Source organism: Trachypithecus francoisi, unplaced genomic scaffold, assembly GCF_009764315.1.
Source record: "Trachypithecus francoisi isolate TF-2019V2 unplaced genomic scaffold, Tfra_2.0 Lachesis_group5, whole genome shotgun sequence".
NCBI classification, from domain to species: Eukaryota; Metazoa; Chordata; class Mammalia; order Primates; family Cercopithecidae; genus Trachypithecus; species Trachypithecus francoisi.
Genome location: NW_022681470.1, coordinates 132,291,570 through 132,310,581, shown reverse-complemented (window position 1 = coordinate 132,310,581; position 19,012 = coordinate 132,291,570). Strand labels below are relative to the sequence as shown.

General features: G+C 48.7%; 1 pseudogene; it reads left to right on the top strand.

The window, feature by feature from the left end:
* The first annotated feature begins 375 nt into the window (after positions 1-375).
* Positions 376-15,046, top strand: LOC117074175 (annotated as a pseudogene).
* Positions 15,047-19,012: the final 3,966 nt, after the last annotated feature.

The window sequence follows — 19,012 nt, the reverse complement described above, 5'->3', positions numbered from 1 at the left end:
TACAGGCGTGAGCCATTGCACCCGGCCTTTTATTTTTATTTTTAAACATTTTTAGAAAGAGAATCTTGCTGTGTTGCCCAGGGTGGAGTGCAGTGGGGAGATCTTGATTCACTGCAGCCTCAAACTCTCAGGCTCAATCCATCCTCCCACCTCAGCCCCCCAAGTACCTGGGACTAAAGCTGCACACCACCATACCCAGCTAATTTTTTATCTTTTGTAGAGACCGCAACTCACCAAGTTGTCCAGGCTGGTCTTGAACTCTTGGGCTGAAGCAATCCTCCTGCTTCAGCTTCCCAAAGTGCTGGGATTATAGGCATGAGCCACCATGCCCAGCCCCATGCCCTGTTTTTCACTGGTGCATATTTTCCACCGGAAATGAGAGTTTTCGGTATGAATGAAGACTAGTCTGTGTGAAAACTTGTAATTGTGCTTTTGAAAAAAGATCTCCAGGTCTTCACAAAACTTTGTATTCCCTGAGGATGCCCTACTGCAAATGCCTGTGAAGCTAGAGTGCCAGACACTGAGGCCTGAGGCTGGGGGACACAGAGGCTACCAGCTTGCTTGGACCTCCGCAATCTGTCAAACAAATTGGCGTGGGGACCACTGGAGGACCCGAATCTCCCTCTTCTCTGGGCAGTGGGGCTTGTGCATGCTGGCCTTGGACCTACTGAAGACTCTTCCAGCCCCAATGCTGTTCTCTGAATTTATGGGGAGCAGAGGTGTTGGAACTGAGTCCTGCTGGAGACTCCAGAAACACTGATGTTTCCTGTTTGGTCCTGGGGGTAGGTAACAACGGCAGTTTCTTTTTTTCTTTCTTTTCTTTCTTTCTTTCTTTCTTTTTTTTTTGGTGGAGTCTTGCTCTGTCACCCGGGCTGGAGTGCAGTGGTGAGATCTCAGCTCACTGCAACCTCCACCCCTTGGGTTCAAGCGATTCTCCTGCCTCAGCCTCTTGAGTAACTGGGATTGCAGGCATGCACCACCACGCCCAGCTAATTTTGTATTTCTAGTAGAGACGGGATTTCTCCATGTTGGTCAGGTTAATCTCGAACTCCCGACCTAAGGTGATCCACTTGCCTCAGCCTCCCAAAGTGCTGGGATTACAGGTGTAAGCCACCACACCTGGCCAACAATTTATTTTTAGTCACTTGTGCACTATCCTCAGTGGCTCCTGCCTAGATTATTCTAAGAATTTCACCATTTGGACAGCTATTAGCCAGCTTTGGTTGGTCATGTGGGTCACCACTGCATTCAACTCAGTCCTAGCCTGATCTTCAGTTTCCAATAATATCATAATGTCATTGAGATAGTGTATTATTACACTTAAGATCTGCATCACGTCCAAATCCCACTTGTGACACCAAAAGTAAGAAGAAAACATAAATTAATTTTTTTCTGCTCACACATCACTCAACACAATATTTCTTTCTTTTCCTTCTTTTCTTTTTTCTTTTTTCAGATGGAGTCTCATTCTGTTGCCTAGGCTAAAGTGCAATGGCATGATCTCCGCTCACTGCAACCCTCCACCTTGCGGGTTCAAACGATTCTCCTGCCTTGGCCTCCCGTGTAGCTGGGACTACAGGCATGCGCCACCACGCCCAGCTAACTTGTATTTTTAGTAGAGATGGAGTTTCACCATGTTGCCCAGGCTGGTCTCGAACTCCTGACCTCAGGTGATCTGCCAGCCTCAGACTCCCAAAGGGCTGGGATTACAGGCATGAGCCACTGTGCTCGGCCTTAACACAACATTTCTGACACCAGATGTATGGGAAATTTTCCAAACATCAAGTAATTCTCCAGCAGACACCAACTGGGTGCAGTTTTTTTTGTTTGGGTGGTTTTTTGTCTTTTTATTTTTTAGCTGGGTGTTTTAAATTCAATTTAGTTCAGAAGCTATCTACCTGAAGATAGTATCAGATCCCACAGGTTAAGGACCCAGTCCCACAAGATGGTCCCTACTGCAGATGCCATCTGCAAACAGTAGGTTTTCACCTGTACTTCTAATGCACTGGCTATAAATCAAGACTCCCTTAGGCTGGGCACAGAGTCCCTTCCTGTAATCCCAGCACTTTGGGAAGCCAAGGTGGGAGGATCACTCGAACTCAGGAGTTTGAGACCAGCCTGGGCAACATGGTGAAACCCCGCCTTTACAACAAATACAAAAAATTAGCCGGGCATAGTGGTGTGCGCCTGTGGTCCCAATTACTCAGGAGGCTGGAATGGGAGAATTGCTTGAGCCCAGGAGGTGGAGGTTGCTGTCAGCTGAGATCGCATCCTTGTACTCCAGCCTGGGCAACACAGCAAGACCTCATCTTAAAAAAAAAAAAAACTGGGGCTGGGCGCGGCGGCTCAAGCCTGTAATCCCAGCACTTTGGGAGGCCGAGACGGGCGGATCACGAGGTCAGGAGATCGAGACCATCCTGGCTAACACGGTGAAACCCCGTCTCTACTAAAAAATACAAAAAACTAGCCTGGCAAGGTGGTGGGCGCCTGTAGTCCCAGCTGCTCGGGAGGCTGAGGCAGGAGAATGGCGGGAACCCAGGAGGCGGAGCTTGCAGTGAGCTGAGATCTGGCCACTGCACTCCAGCCTGGGCGACAGAGCAAGACTCCGTCTCAAAAAAAAAAAAAAAAATTGGTGGCCAGCCGCAGTGGCTCATGCCTGTAATCCCAGCACTTTGGGAGGCCAAGGTGGGTGGATCACCTGAGGTCAGGAGTTCAAAACCCATCTCTACTAAAAATACAAAAATTAGCCAAGTGTGGTGGCATGTGCCTGTAATCCCAGCTACTAGGGAGGCTGAGACAGAAGAATCACCTGAACCCCGGAGGCAGAGGTTGCAGTGGGAACCATTGCACTCCAGCCTGGGCAACAAGAGCAAAACGTCATCTAAAAAAAAAAACTTTAAAAAGTATTATTTTTTCAAAAAGGGGGCGTGGCCAGGTGCAGTGGCTCACACCTGTAATCCCAGCACTTTGGGAGGCCAAGGTGGGAGAATGTCAAGCTCAGGAATTCAAGCCCAGATTGCACAATGTGGTGAAACCCTGTCTCTATGAAAAATACAAAACAAATAGCCAGCTGTTGGAGGCACCCACCTGAGATCCCTGCTACACAGGAGGCTGAGGTAGGAGGACTGCTTGAGCCTGGGAGGTGGACGTTGCAGTGAGCCAAGATCACCCCTGCACTCCAGCCTGGGTGACAGAACAAGACCCTGCTTAAAAAAAAAAAAAAAAAAAATGGTGGCTAGGTGCAGTGGCTCACACCTGTAATCTCAGCACTTTGGGAGGCTGAGGCAGGTAATCACCTGAAGTCAAGAGTTCGAGATCAGCCTGGCCAACATAGTGAAACCCCGTCTCTACTAAAAATACAAAAAATTAGCTGGGCATGGTGACACACATCTGTAATCCCAGCTACTTGGGAGGCTGAGACAGGAGAATCGCTTGAACCCGGGTGGTGGAGGTTGCAGTGAGCCAAGATTGCACCGTTGCACTCCAGCCTGGGCAACAAGAGTGAAACTCCGTCTCAAAAAAAAAGAAAAAGAAAAAGAAAAAAGAAAAATAATAATAGCTGCGCGGTGGCTCACACCTATAATCCAAGCACTTTGGGAGCCCAAAGCAGGTGGATCACCTGAAGTCAGGAGTTCAAGACCAGCTGACCAACATGGAGAAACCCCATCTCTACCAAAAATACAAAATAAGCTGGGTGTGGTGACACATGCCTGTAATCCCAGCTACTTGGGAGGCTGAGGCAGAAGAATTGCTTGAACCTGGGAGGTGAAGGTTGCAGTGAGCTAAGATCGCACCACTGTACTCCAGCCTGGGCAACAAGAGCGAAACTCCATCTCAAAATAATAATAATAATAATGATAATAATAATAATAATAACAAAAGATGTAGGTGAACAGCCAGATGAGGAGATACCTAGAGCAGGGTCTGGAGGGAGACAGGAGCTTCTGCCTCCATGGAGTGGGGTCCACCACCCTCCTGGTACGTGGAAGTGTTTACCAATGTGGAAGCTCTTCAAACTCTGTTGTTGAGGGATTTTTTTTTTTTTTTTTTTTTTGAGATGGAGTCTTGCTCATCACCCAGGCTGGAGTGCAGTGGCACGATCTCGGCTCACTGTAAGCTCCGCCTCCTGGGTTCATGTCATTCTCCTGCCTCAGCCTCCCGAGTAGCTAGGACTACAGGTGCCCGCCACCACACCGGCTAATCTTTTGTATTTTTTTTTTTTTTTTTTTTTTGAGGCGGAGTCTCGCTCTGTCTCCCGGACTGGAGTGCAGTGGCCGGATCTCAGCTCACTGCAAGCTCCGCCTCCCGGGTTTACGCCATTCTCCTGCCTCAGCCTCCCGAGTAGCTGGGACTACAGGCGCCCGCCACCTCGCCCAGCTAGTTTTTGTATTTTTAGTAGAGACGGGGTTTCACCGTGTTAGCCAGGATGGTCTCGATCTCCTGACCTCGTGATCCACCCGTCTCGGCCTCCCAAAGTGCTGGGATTACAGGCTTGAGCCACCGCGCCCGGCCATCTTTTGTATTTTTAGTAGAGATGGAGTTTCACTGTGTTAGCCAGGATGGTCTCGATCTCCTGACCTCGTGATCCGCCCGCCTCGGCCTCCCAAAGTGCTGGTATTACAGACATGAGCCACCACGCCCGGCCGAGGGATTTTTATGGAAGCTTTGTTACGAAGCCATGATCGGTTAATAACTCCATTTCCAGGCCCTCTTCCCTTTCCAGAGAAATGGGGTGAGGCGGAAAGCTCTAGGCTTATAAGCATGGCTTGATCTTCTTGGCCCCTGACCCAGGAACCTCCCAAGCGTCACCTCATTAGAACAAAAGACACTCATGTCACCCAGGAAATTCCAAAGAAATTTGAAACTCTGCATCAGATGTTCCCATCACTCAGGAGATTACAAAGATCTCAGGAGCTCTGTGTCAGGAACTGGGGCAAATACTAAATATTTATCTTACCATAAATTATAATATCAGCTGGGCACAGTGACTCACACCTGTAATCTCAGCCCTTTGGGAGGCTGAGGTGGGTGGATCACCTGAGGTCAGGAGTTTGACACCAGGAGTTGGCCAGTCTGGCCAACATGCTACTAAAAATACAAAAATTACCTGGGCATGGTGGTGCACACCTGTAATCCCAGCTACTCCAGAGGCTGAGGCATGAGAATTGCTTAAACCTGGGAGTTGGAGGTTGCAGTGAGCCGAGATCCCACCACAGCACTCCAGCCTGGACAACAGGCTGCCTAAAAACAAAACAAAACAAAACAAGTGTGCCCTTGGCCAGAGGTGTGGCCAGAGTAAAGACTCAAGCCTCAGTTGCTGATGGGGAGCAAGGCTGATGCAGGGAAAGAGGCACCAGATTGGCAGTTATCAGAAAGCAGGGAAAACACACCCAGGGTGGACAAAGGCTGCGGGGAGCCCACAGATTCCAGTCTACTGGGGCAAAGGGTCAAGTCCAGAAAGCAAACAGAGGTTTTGTGTCTCTGAAGGGCTTGGCTGCACGTTAACGCCGGGTTCCTGCCCCAGCCCACACCGGCCCAGCCATCCTACACGGAAGCACAGGCTGTTTGCTGAATTCAAGCCTTGCCCAAACATTTGTTGTTTTGAGACAAGATGCTTGAAGGTGCCTCATGCCCTCTAGCCAGGTCAGAGCTCACAGCTGTGGCAGAGGAGGAGAGGCTGCAGAAGGCTGGACCTGTAAGTTTCTCTCCAACTCTGAGACCCCAGGCAGGAGTCCTGGGGTCAGAGCATGGACAGGGCTCACAGTGTTGGGTCACAGACTCAAGACTCTCCAGATTTCCTCATAAAAAGGAAGGAAGCTGTCGTGCACAGTGGCTCACACCTGTAATCCCAGCACTTTGGGAGGCCGAGGCAGGCAGATCACTTGACGTCAGGAGTTTGAGACGGTCTGGCCAACAAGGCAAACCCCATTTCTACTAAAAATACAAAAATTAGCTGGGTATGGTGGCGCGTACCTGTAATCTCAGCTACTCGGGAGGCTGAGGCACGAGAATCACTTGAACCTGGGAGGTGGAGGTTGAAATGAGCTGAGATCCCACCACTGCACTCCAGCCTGGGCAACGGAGTGAGACTGTTTCAAAAAAAAAAAAAGAGAGATAGAGAGAATCTAATGCCTGATGATCTGTTACGGTCTCCCATCACTCCCAGATGGGACTATCTAGTTGCAGAAAATAAAGCTCAGGGCTCCCACTGTTTCTACATTATGGTCAGTTGTATTATTACAATGTAATAATAACAGAAATAGGCCAGGTGCAGTGGCTCAAGCCTGTAATCCCAGTACTTTGGGAGGCCAAGGCAGGCGGATCATGAGGTCAGGAGTTTGAGACCAGCCTGGCCAACATGATGAAAGCCCGTCTCCCCTAAAAATACAACAATGAGCTGGGCATGGTGGCAGGCTTCTATAATCTTGGCTACTTGGGAGGCTGAGGCAGGAGAATTGCTTGAACCTGGGAGATGAAGGTTGCAGTGAGCCGAGATTGCGAATTTCCCTCCAGCCTGGTCAGTAAGAGCAAAACTCTGTCTCGAAAAACATACATATAACAAAGTGCACAATAAACGTAATCTGCTTGAATCATTCTGAAACTAGTCTCCTCCCTGCCTCCTGAGTAGCTGGGACTATAGGCACGTGCAGCACACCCAGCTCATTTAAAGAAAAAATGATTTTTTTGTTGTTGTTGTAGAAATGGTGCTTTACTATGTTGTCCATGCTGGTCTTGAACTCCTAGCCTCAAGGGATCCTCCTGCCTTGGCCTCAGAAAGCACTGGATTCCAGGCCATAAGCCACCACACCTGCCAAAGACAAACTCTTTTTTTTTTTTTGAGACGGAGTCTCACTCTGTCGCCCAGGCTGGAGTGCAGTGGCGCGATCTCGGCTCACTGCAAGCTCTGCTTCTTGGGTTGAAGCAATTCTCTTGCTTCAGCCTCCTGAGTAGCTGGGATAACAGGATGCACCGCTAATCTTTTGTATTTTTAGCAGAAACGGGGTTTCACCATGTTGGTCAGGCTGGCCTCAAACTGCTGACCTCAAGTGATCTGCCTGCCTTGGCCTCCCAAAGTGCTGGGATTACAGGCGTGAGCCACCACCACCGGCCCTTTTGCTTATTTATCTAGCATTAAGAAGAAATCCAGAACGAGGTAGCTTCACAAGTTTCTTCTTGGTTGTGGTGGTGGTGGTGGTGGTGGTGGTTTTCAGACAGTCTTGCTCTATCTCCCAGGCTGGAGTGCAGTGGCCCGATCTCGGCTCACTGCAACTTCCCCTGCCAGGTTCAAGCAATTCTCCTATCTCAGTCTCCTGAGTAGCTGGGACTACGGGCACCCGCCACCATGCCTGGCTAATTTTTGTATTTTTATTTATTTATTTTTGAGACAGAGTCATGTTCTGTCCCCCAGGCTGGAGTGCAGTGGCGCGATCTCGGCTCACTGCAACCTCCGCCTCCTGGGCTCAAGCAATTCTCCTGTCTCAGCCTCCCAAGTAGCTGGGACTACAGGTGTGTGCCACCACGCCCAGGTAATTTTTGTATTTTTAGTGGAGATGTGGTTTCACCATGTTGTCCAGGCTGGTCCTGAACTCCTGACCTCAGGTGATCCAGCAACCTCAGCCACCCAAAGTGCTGGGATTACAGGCGTGAGCCACCACATCTGGCCCACGTTTCTTCTTTACCTGCTCCATGATGCCACAGATTTTCTTTTTGGTTCTGTCATCTCTAGTGTGTTCCCTTTACCCTCGTGCTTGTTGCCTCTCATTGCAGAATGGCTGCTGCAGCTCCAGACATCACATTCAAGTCAGAAACAAGGGGTAAGGGGAAAAGCACATTCAAGGCAGAAACAAGGGGGTAAGGGGGAAAGCCAGCTGCATTTCCCTTTGATCAGATAAAGGCATAAAAATATTTCCCAGAAATTCCCACAGCATCCTTCCTCTTAGGGTTCATTGGTCAGAACTGGGTCCTGGGCCACCTCTACCTGCAGAGGCGGTTGGGAAACTGGAGAATAGGAAGCCATTGTCTTTTAAATCTAATTTCAGAAGTGATGGCTCCTTGCTTCTATTGTATAATAGTGATTAAAAGGCAGTCAGTAAAGGCTGGGCACAGTGGCTCACACCTGTAATCCCAGCACTTTGGGAAGCCAAGGCAGGTGAATCCCTTGAGGTCAGGAGTTCAAGACCAGCCTGGCCAACATGGTGAAACCCCATCTCCACTAAAAATACAAAAATTAGCCAGGTGTGGTGGTGGGCGCCTGTAATCCCAGCTACTCGGGAGGCTGAGGCAGGAGAATTGTTTGAACCCGGGAGGCAGAGGTTGCAGTGAGCTAAGATCGCCATTGCACTCCAGCCTAGGTGACAGAATGAGACCCTATCTCAAAAAAAAAAAAACGCAATCAGCACACATTCAAAGAGAGGGAATTCTACAACAGAAAGAATGCCAGGAGGTGGGGATCATTGCAAACCATCTTAAAGGCTTCCCCCATGGCCAAGTGCACTGGCTCATGCCTGTAATCCTGGTGCTTTGGGAGTCCAAGGCAGGAGGATCGCTTGAGTCCAGGAGTTCAAGACCAGCCTGGGCAACACAGAGTGACCCCATCTCCACCTCAAAACAAACAAACAAAAAACAAAGAAAAGAAAAATTTAGCTGGGCATTGTGGCCCATGTCTTTGGTCCCAGCTACTTGGGAAGCTACGGCAGGAGGATTACCTGAGCTCAGGAGTTTGAGGTTACAGTGAGCTGTGATAGTGCCACTGCAGTCCAGCCTGGGCAATAAAGCAAGACCCTGTCTCAATAAATAAATAAATGAGTGAGCTGCACAGCAATCCCTTAAGGGAAGGAGTTTTCTTTTCTTTTCTTTTCTTTTTTTTTGAGACAGAGTCTCACTCTGTTGCCAGGCTGGAATGCAATGACATGATCTCGGCTCACTGCAACCTCCGCCTCCTGGGTTCAAGCAATTCTCCTGCCTCAGCCTCCCAAGTAACTAGGACTATAGGCAAGCACCACCACGCCTGGTTAATTTTTGTATTTTTAGTAGAGATGGGGTTTCACCATGTTGTCCAGGATGGTCTCGATCTCCTGACCTCGTGATCTGCCCACCTCGTCCTCCCAAAGTGTTGGGACTACAGGCATGACTGTGCCTGGCCAGGGAAGGGGTTTTCTAAGGTCAGTTAAACAGTTCCTGCAGTGGCTAAGGTGTCCCTAAGAACACATTGACTATTACAATAAGGATAATCCCAATATTTGTTTCCACTCTTGATGGGCTGGGCTTCCTGATAGGGTTGCAATGACTTCAGCAGAAGCAGTTTGTGGACATAGGATTAAGATCCAATTTTGAAAGATGAAAGTTAGAATTAAGTATGTGAAGAAAACGCACATTCTAGGAGATTTACATTATAGAAGTAAATCTATGACATGAGGTTCCTGAGGCCGATGTACAAACTAGACGGCTTAAAACAGCAGAAAAGGCTGGATGTGATGGCATATACCTGTAATCCTAGCGCTTTGGGAGGCCGAGGTAGGAGGATTGCTTGAGCCAAGGAGTTCAAGACCAACCTGGGTCACATGGCGAAACCCTGTATCTAAAAAATAACAAAAAGTTAGCCAGGTATGGTGGTGCACACCTGTAGTCCCAGCTACTAGGGAAGCTGAAATGGGAGGACTGCTTGAGTCCAGGAGGTGGAGGTTGCAGTGAGCTGAGATAGTGCAACTGCACTCCCGCCTGGGTGACAGAACAAGACCCTGTCTCAACAATAACAACAACAAAAAGCAGAAAAACAGAAAACTGCAGAAATGTATTGTCTCACAGCACTAGAGGCCAGAAGTCTGAAATCAAGGTGTGGGCAGTGCTGGTTCCTTCTGGAGGCTCTGAGAGAGAATCCACCCCAGGCCTCTCTCCTGGCTTCTGGTGGCTTCAGCCGTCCTTGGCAATTCCTTGGCTTGTGGCCACATCTCTCCAGTCACTGCCTTCTTCACATGGCCCCATGTTCCAAATTCCCTCGTCTTTGTTTTTTGTTTTTTTATTTTAATTAATTAATTAATTAATTAATTTATGAGATGAAGTTTCACTCTTGTTGCCTGGGCTGGAGTGCAATGGCATGATCTCGGCTCACTGCAATCTCCGCCTCCCGGGTTCAAGCCATTCTCCTGACTCAGCCTTCCGAGTAGCTGGGATTACAGGCTCACACCACCATGCCCAGGTAATTTTTTGTGTTTTTCGTAGAGGTGGGGTTTCACCCTGTTGGCCAGGCTGGTCTCGAAATCCTGACCTCAGGGTGCCTTGGCCTCCCTAAGTGGTGGAATTACAGGCATGAGCCACTGTGCCTGTTCTGATTTTTTATTTTTTAGACAGAGTCTTGATCTGTCGCCCATGCTGGCGTGCAGTGGCACAATCTGGCTCACTGCAGCCTCAACCTCCTGGGCTCAAGCAACCCTCCCACCTCAGCCTCCTGAGTAGCTGGGACCACAACTATGCACTATCACACTCGGCTTTTTTTTTTTTTTTTTTTTTTTTTTTAGATGGAATCTCACTCTATCACCCAGGCTGGAGTGCAGTGGCATGATCTCAGCTCACTGCAACCTCTGCCTCTCAAGTTCAAGCGATTCCCGTGCCTCAGCCTCCCAAGTAGCTGGGATTACAGGCGCCCACCACCATGCTGGGATAATTTTTGTATTTTTAGTAGAGACAGGTTTTTACCAGATTGGTCAGGCTGGTCTGAAACTCCAGACCTCAAGTGATCCACCCACCCCAGCCTCCTGAAGTGCTGAGATTACAGGCATGAGCCACAGTACCCAGCCCCACACTTGGCTAATTTTTTAAATTTTTGTGTAGATGGAGTCTTGCCATGTTGCCCAGGCTGGCTTTATTTATTTTAAGCCCTTCTTTTTTGCCCAATTCATTTAGCACTTTATTATTTTTGAAATCTTTCTATTTTTATTCATTTTTTTAAGAGACAGTGTCTCACTCTGTCACCCAGGCTGGTGTGTACTGGCATAATCAATGCTCACTGCAGCCTCAACTTTCTGGGCTCAAGTGATCCTCCTGCCTCAGCCTCCTGAGTAGCTGAGACTACAGGTGCATGCCACCATGCCTGGCTAATTTTTTGTATTTTTAGTAGAGACGGGGTTTCACCATGTTAGCCAGGATGGTTTCTATCTCCTGACCTTGTGATCCGCCCACCTCAGCCTCCCAAAGTGCTGGGATTACAGACAAGATCCACTGTGTCCGGCCCTGGCTAATTTTTAAAACTTTTTTTGGATAGAGACATGGTTTCTCTATGTTGCCCAGGCTGGTCTTGAACTCCAGAGATCAAGTGATCCTCTGGCTTTAGCCACTCAGAGTGCTGAGATTACAGGCATGAGCCACTGTGCCTGGCTGTTTTGTAGAAATGGGGTCTTCTTGCATTACCTAGGCTTGTCTCAAACTTCTAGGCGCAAAGCAATCCTCCCTCCTTGGCCTTCCAAAGTGCTGGAATTACAAGTGTGAACGACCACGCTTGACCCTAGACATTTCTTCTTCTTCTTCTTTGAGACAGAGACTCACTCTGTCACAAAGGCTGGAGTGCAATGGCACGATCTCAGCTCACTGCAACCTTCGCCTCTGGGGTTCAAGCGATTCTCCTCCCTCAGCCTCCCAAGTAGCTGAGATTACAGGCACCACCACCACACCCAGCTAACTTTTGTATTTTTAGTAGAGACAGGGTTTCACCATGTTGACCAGGCTGGTCTCGAACTCCTGACCTCAGGTGATTCGCCTACCTCGGCCTCCCAAAGTGCTGGGATTATAGGTGTGAGCCACCATGCCCGGCCATGACCCTGGACATTTTTATAAATGGAATCAGACACTCTATGGTCATTTGTGCCTGGCTTCTTTCACTCAGCATCGTGTTTTCAGGGTTCATCCGTGCTGTAGGATGGATCAGTGCTTCATTCCTTTATATGGCTGCATAGTAATCCATTTCATGGATTGACCACAGTCTGTTGATCCACACATCCTTTAAGGAACAGCTGAATTGTTTCCACTTTTTGGCGATCGTGAACAATACTGCTATAAATGTGTGTCTTTTAGCCCTTTTTGAATAGTTAACCGGAGTGGATTCTCCTTTTCTTTCTTTTCTTTTCTTTTTTTTTTTTTTTTTGAGATGGGACCTCCCTCTGTCACCCAGGCTGGAGTGCAGTGGTGCGATCTCGGCTCACTGCAACTTCTGCTTCCCAGGTTCAAGCAATTCTCCTGTCTCAGCCTCCCGAGTAGCTGGGACTACAGATGTGCACCACCACACCTGAGTTTTGTAGTTTTAGTAGAGACAGGGTTTCACTATATTGGTCAGGCTGATCTTGAACTCTTGACCTCAGGTGATACACCTGCCTCAGCCTCCCAAAGTGCCGGGATTACAGGCTTGGGCCACCGTGCCCAGCCATGAAGTGGACACTCCTATTCTGGACATAGAATGACAATGATTTTTCCGCACATAGAATGATTTTCCGCACATAACAATGATTTTTCCTTTTCTTTCTCTTTTTTTTAATTGGAGACAGGGTCTCACTTTTGTCGCCCAGGCTGGAGTGGTGTGACTGTATCTCACTGCAGTCACTCCTGTGGTCAGGAGATGGGGAGGTTTGGCCATGTCTGTGGTTTGGACAATGCTCTTATATTCATCTGTGGTAAGACTCAGTTGCGGAAGGGTTTTCATTTTTGTCTGGTTTCATCCTGGACAGAGTGGCCCTGTTTGATGTGGTCATTCTGTGTAATTGTGTATGTTCAACCAAAGAACTCCTCGGCTTCACTGTGACTACCAGCCCAACTCCCAGTTGACCAGAACCTGGGGCCAATTTTTTCTTCTTTACTTTACATTCACCTTCTCGCCTTTGCATATGCTGTTCCTTCTGCTTAGAATGCCTTTCCCTCCCTGTCTTCACTCAGCTCTTTCCTTCTCAAGTTTCAGAGCGCTGCTTAAATGCCACCTCCTCTGAGAAGCCCTCTTTGATCACCCAGGCTGTGGGCCTCTATAACCCATTTCAACACCAGACACATCTTTTGGTCACAGTTAGGATTTTTTTTTTTTTTTTTTGAGAGAGGGTCTCACTCTGTTGCTCAAGCTGGAGTGCAAGCAGTGCAATGGCAGCTCACTGCAGCCTCCAACTCCTGGGCTCAAGCAATCGTCTTGAGTAGCTATGAAGACAAGCTCGCCACCACACCAGCTGATTTTTTTGTTTTGTTTTATTTTTGTAGAGACAGGGTCTCTCTGTCTTGCCCAGACAGGTCTCAAAACTCCTGGCCTCAAATGATCTTCCCACTTTGGTCTCCCAAAGTGCTAGGATTACAGGCATGAGCCACTGTGGCTGGCCTGTCATCTTCCAAGTTTCCCAAGTGAGGAGAAAAGGGAGGGAGAAGGCCAGAAAGAAAGAAGTTAGAGGAACAGTTCTTGCTGTGGGTCTCAGTATGTTGCCATGTCCCTATGGAAGAGAAAGAGAGAAAGAAAAGGAAGGAAGAAGAGAGAAAGGGAGCCCAGAAAGAAAGGGAAAGGAAGGAAAGATAGAAGAAAGGAAGGAAAGAGAAAGAAGTAAAAAAGAAAAGAAAAAGGGAAAGGAAGGAAGAAAAAAGAAAAAGAACGGAGATAAAGGGGGCTCCAGACAAACATAAAAACTGGACCTTCAAAAGACAATTGGCCAGGTGCAGTGGCTAACACCTGTAATCCCAGCACTTTGGGAGGCTGAGATGGGCAGATCACCTGAGGTCCCAAGTTCGAGACGAGCCTGACCAACATGGCAAAAACCCAGCTCTACTAAAAATACAAAAATTAGTCAGGCATGGTGGCTCACACCTGTAGTCCCAGCACTTTGGGAGGCCAAGGTGGGAGGATCTCTTGAGCCCAGCAGTTCGAGACCAGCCTGGGCAACAGAGTGAGACCCTATTGCAATTTTTAAAAAAACGTTTCAAGTAGCCAGGTGTGGTGGTACACACCTGTAGTCCGAGCTACTCGGGGGGCTGAGGCAGGAGGACTGCTAGAGCCTGGGAGGTCGAGGCTGCAGTAAGCTGTGATCGCACTACTGCACTCCAGCCTGAGCAGCAGAGTGAGACCCTGTCTCAAATAAATAAATAAATAAATAAATAAATAAATAGCACAACAGATGATCGCCTCATGAGAATTTGATCTTTCCATTAAAAGTCTCCTCTCCAGTAGAAAAGTCTCACAGTGGCCACTCAAATTCTAAATTGTCCCCAGTGGGAGGTACCATTGGAGAGAGACACATTTTGTTTTTTTGAGACAGGATCCGGCTCTGTCACCCAGATTGGAGCGCCGTAGTGTGATCACGGCTCACTGCAACCTCTGCTTCCCGGGCTCAAGTGATTCTCCTGCCTCAGTCTCCTGAGTAGCTGGGACTACAGGCGCACAACACTGTGCACAGCTTCCTTATAAGATTTTGAAATGGTGAAAAGTTTCCCAAAGGACAGTGGTCCAAGGAGATCTTTGGAACACTTTGGCCATCATCATTGACTCAAGGGTGACTTACTGAGTCTAGACCTGTCCTCCCTCTATCGACATTTCCCCCGATGGACCCACAATGCAATCCCAGCACTTTGGGAGGTCAAGGCAGGAGGATTACTTGAGCCCAGGATTCGAGACCAGCCTGGGCAACATGGTGAGACCTCGTCTCTACAAAAAATACAAAAATTGACAGCGGACACCAGGACTCCAAGATGGCCAGTGAAGGACTAGAAACTTCTGGAGGTCAAACTGGGGGAGCTGCCAAGCTGGATCTTGATGTGGGACTTCAGCCCTAGTGGCATTTTTGGAGCATTTCGAAGAGATTACTATCGGTACTACAACAAGTACACTGACGTGAGGAAGGGGAGCATCTCGGGGATTACCATGGTGCTGGCATGCTACGTGCTCTTCAACTACTGCCTTTCCTACAAGCATCTCAAGCATGAGCGGCTCCGCAAATACCACTGAAGAGAACACACTCTGCATCACCCCCTGACCCCATGACCTTGGCCGGAGCCCCTCCATGAGGAACACAATCTCGATGGTTGCTGAATCCTTTCATGTCCTAATGCAAATTAACCTCCAAATAAAAGATGACTGGTAAAAAAAAAAAAATTGTTTTTAAATACAAAAATTGGCCAGGCGCAGTGGCTCACACCTGTAATCCCAGCACTCTGGGAGGCTGAGACGGGTGAATCACAAGGTCGAGAGATCAAGATCACCCTGGCCAACATGGTGAAACCCCGTTTCTACTAGGCGTGGTGGTGCATACCTGTAGTCCCAGTTACTCGGGAGGCTGAGGCAGGAGAACTGCTTGAGCCCGGGAGGCAGAGGTTGCAGTGAGTCATGATCACACTACGGCACTCCAACCTGGGTGACGGAGGCAGATCCCGTCTCAAAAAAACAAAAACAAAAACAAACATGTCCCTCTCCAATAGTACCTCCCACTGAGGACAAGGAGAATCACTTGAACCCAGGAGGCGGAGGTTGCAGTGAGCCAAGATCGCAGCACTGCACTCCAGCCTGGTGACAGAGCAAGACTCCATCTCAAAAAAAAAAAAAAAAAAAAATAGCTGGACTTGGTGGTGAGGCCTGTAGTTCTAGCTACTTGGGAGGCTGAGGCAGGAGGATCACTTGAGCCCAGGAGGTCAAGGCTGCAGTGAGCCAAGATTGCACGACTCCACTTCTCCCTGGGCAACAAAGTGAGACCTTGATTTTAGACTTGAAGCCTCCAGGACTATGAGAGAATTGATTTGCACTGTTTCCTTTTTTTTTTTTTTTTTTTGAGACAGAGTCTTGCTCTGTCTCCCAGGCTGCAATGCAGTGGCACTATCTCGGCTCACTGCAACCTCTGCCCCCCAGGTTCAAGAGATTCTTCTGCCTCAGCCTCCTGAGTAGCTGGGATTACAGGCATATACCACCATGCCTGGCTAATTTTTGTATTTTTAGTAAAGACAGGGTTTCACCATGTTGGTCAGGCTAGTCTCAAACTCCTGACCTCAGGAGATCCACCTGCCTCGGCCTTCCAAAGTGCTGGGATTACAGGCATGAGCCACCGTGCCCAACCAATTTCTGTTGTTCTCAAAACCACTAGTTTGTGGTCATTTGCTACTGCAGCCACCAGAAACTCATACAGGCCTGCACAAGAGACAGACCACAGGAGGAGGTATCGAGAGATAAAACAATTTAACCAAGGAACAGAGTGACTGATCAGAAAACCAAAAAAAAAAACCGGAGAAACTCATTCCTAGAATAGCAAATGAAATAAACCCTGCATGGAAGGGCCCTGATGAGATCATAACTGAAACTCCATTCAGCATTAACTTACCTTCGGCCGGGCGCGGTGGCTCAAGCCTGTAATCCCAGCACTTTGGGAGGCTGAGACGGGCGGATCACGAGGTCAGGAGATCGAGACCATCCTGGCTAACACGGTGAAACCCCGTCTCTACTAAAAAATACAAAAAAATACTAGCCGGGCGAGGTGACGGGTGCCTGTAGTCCCAGCTACTTGGGAGGCTGAGGCAGGAGAATGGCGTAAACCCGGGAGGCGGAGCTTGCAGCGAGCTGAGATCCGGCCACTGCACTCCAGCCTGGGCGACAGAGCGAGACTCTGTCTCAAAACAAAAAAAAACAAAAAAAAAACTTACCTTCCAGCCATAGGCAGAATCACCTTAAGCAGATAGAGACACAAAGGTCTCAGATGTGCACACCTTTTTTTTTTTTTTGAGACTCCACCCAGGCTGGAGTTCAGTGGCGTAGTCTCAGCTCACTGTAACCTCTGCCTCCCGGGTTCAAGTGATCCTCCTGCCTCGGCCTCCTGAGTAGCTGGGATTACAGGCGCACACCACCATGCCCAGCTACTTTTTGTATTTTTAGTAGAGATGGGGTTTCACCCTGTTGGCCAGGTTGGTCTTCAATTCCTGACCTCAGGTGACCTGCCTGCCTTGGCCTTCCAAAGTGCTGGGATTACAGGCGTGAGCCACCGCGCCCGACCTCAGATGTGCGCACTTTTGCTGAGTCCAGGTTACTGATTGGTGGCAGGGAGGGTCTCAACTTAGCCCAATCTCAGTAGGACGTCCAGTCCTGTTGATGTCAAATACCACCAGAAAAACAGCTGCAGTGAAACCCAGCTGGGTTTATGGATTAATGCATTGAAGGAAGAAACACCGGAAGGGGTTCTGTTTATCTCAGAAAGAGAAAGTGAGAAAGAGCATGTTACAGAACTAGGGCAACTGTGGGGTGATTTGAGGAGAGTTCAAGGGAGTGGGATTCTGCCTTGGAGTGCCTGCAAACAGCTAGTGGGGACAATTGTCTAAGTATTTTAATAATCTTTTTTTTTTTTTCTGAGATGGAGTGTCACTCTGTCCCCCAGGCTAGAGTGCTGTGGCTCCATCTCAGCTCACTGCAAGCTCCGCCTCCCGGGTTCACGCCATTCTCCTGCCTCAGCCTCCTGAGTAGCTGGGACTACAGGTGCCCACCACCATGCCTGGCTAATTTTTTTGTATTTTTAGTAGAGATGGGGTTTCACTGTGTTAGCCAGGATGATTTCAATCTCCTGACCTCATGATCTGCCTGCCTCAGCCTCCCAAAGTGCTAGGATTACAGGCGTGAGCCATGGCGCCTGGCCTTTAATAATCTTTTTACCTAGAAGGCAGGGCAACCTGCTGGGAATTGGCGAAAACTAGCAGTCACACCCTTTGGCCAGGAGATGGGGAGGTTTGGCCATTTTTGTGGTTTGGACAATGCTCTTGTATTCACCTATGCTAAGACTCGATTACGGAAGGGTTTTGTTTTTCTATGGCCAAGTGTCACTGGTCTGAGTGTCCCTGTCTGATGTGGACATTCCATGAAATTGGTTTGGTCAATCAAAAAACTCCACAGCTTAGCTGTGACTGCCAGGCCAACTGCTAGCTGACAGTGGTCCAGGGCTACTTTTTTCTTCCTCACTTTATATTCACCTCCTCACCTTTGCATATGCTGTTCCCTCTGCCCAGAACATCTTTCCCTCTCTTTTTCATTCAACTCTTTCCTTCTGAAGCTTCAGAGCTTTGTTTAAATAACATTACCTCTGAGAAGCCCTCTTTGATCACCCAGGCTGTGGGCCTCCACAACCCTGTTTCAACCCCAGGCACATCTTTTAGTCATGATTAGGATTATTATTATTATTATTATTATTGTTATTACTTTTGAGACAGAGTCTTACTCTGTCACCCAGGCTGGAGTGCAGTAGCATGATCTCAGCTCACTGCAACCTCCACCTCCCAGGTTCAAGTGATTCTCCTGCCTCAGCCTCCCAAGTAGCTGGGATTACAGCCGCATGTCACCACGCCTGGGTAATTTTAGATGGGGTTTCACCATGTTAGCCAGGCTGGTCTTGAACTCCTGACCTCAAGAGATCTGCCCACCTCAGCCTCCTGAAGTGCTGGGATTATAGGCATGAGCTACAACGCCTGACCTTTATTATTATTATTATTTATTTATTTTGAGATGGAGTCATGCTCTGTAGCCCAGGCTGGAGTGCGATGATCTTGGCTCACTGCAACTGCAACCTCTGCCTCCTGGGGTCAAGTGATTCTCCTGCCTCAGCCTCCCAAGTAGCTGGGATTACAGGCATGCGCCACCACGCCCAGCTAATTTTTGTGTTTTTAGTAGAGACAGGGTTTTGCCATGTTGGTCAGGCTGGCCTCGAACTCCTGACCTTAGGTGATCTGCCCGGCTCAGCCTCCCAAAGTGCTAGGATTACAGGCGTGAGCCACTATGCCTGGCCTTTATTACTATTTTTTAAGAGACAGGCTCCTTTGCCCAGGCTGGCTGGAGTGCAGTGGTGCTATCATAGCTCACTGCAGCTTCCAACTTCTGGGCTCAAGTGAGCCTCTTGAATGGGAGGATGAACATACCACCACGCCAGTGAATATTTTTATTTTCTGTAGAGATGGGGTCTCATCATGTTGCCCAGGCTGCTCTCAAACACCTGGCCTCAAGCGATCCTCCTATCTTAGCCTTCCAAAGGGTTGGGATCACAGGCATGAG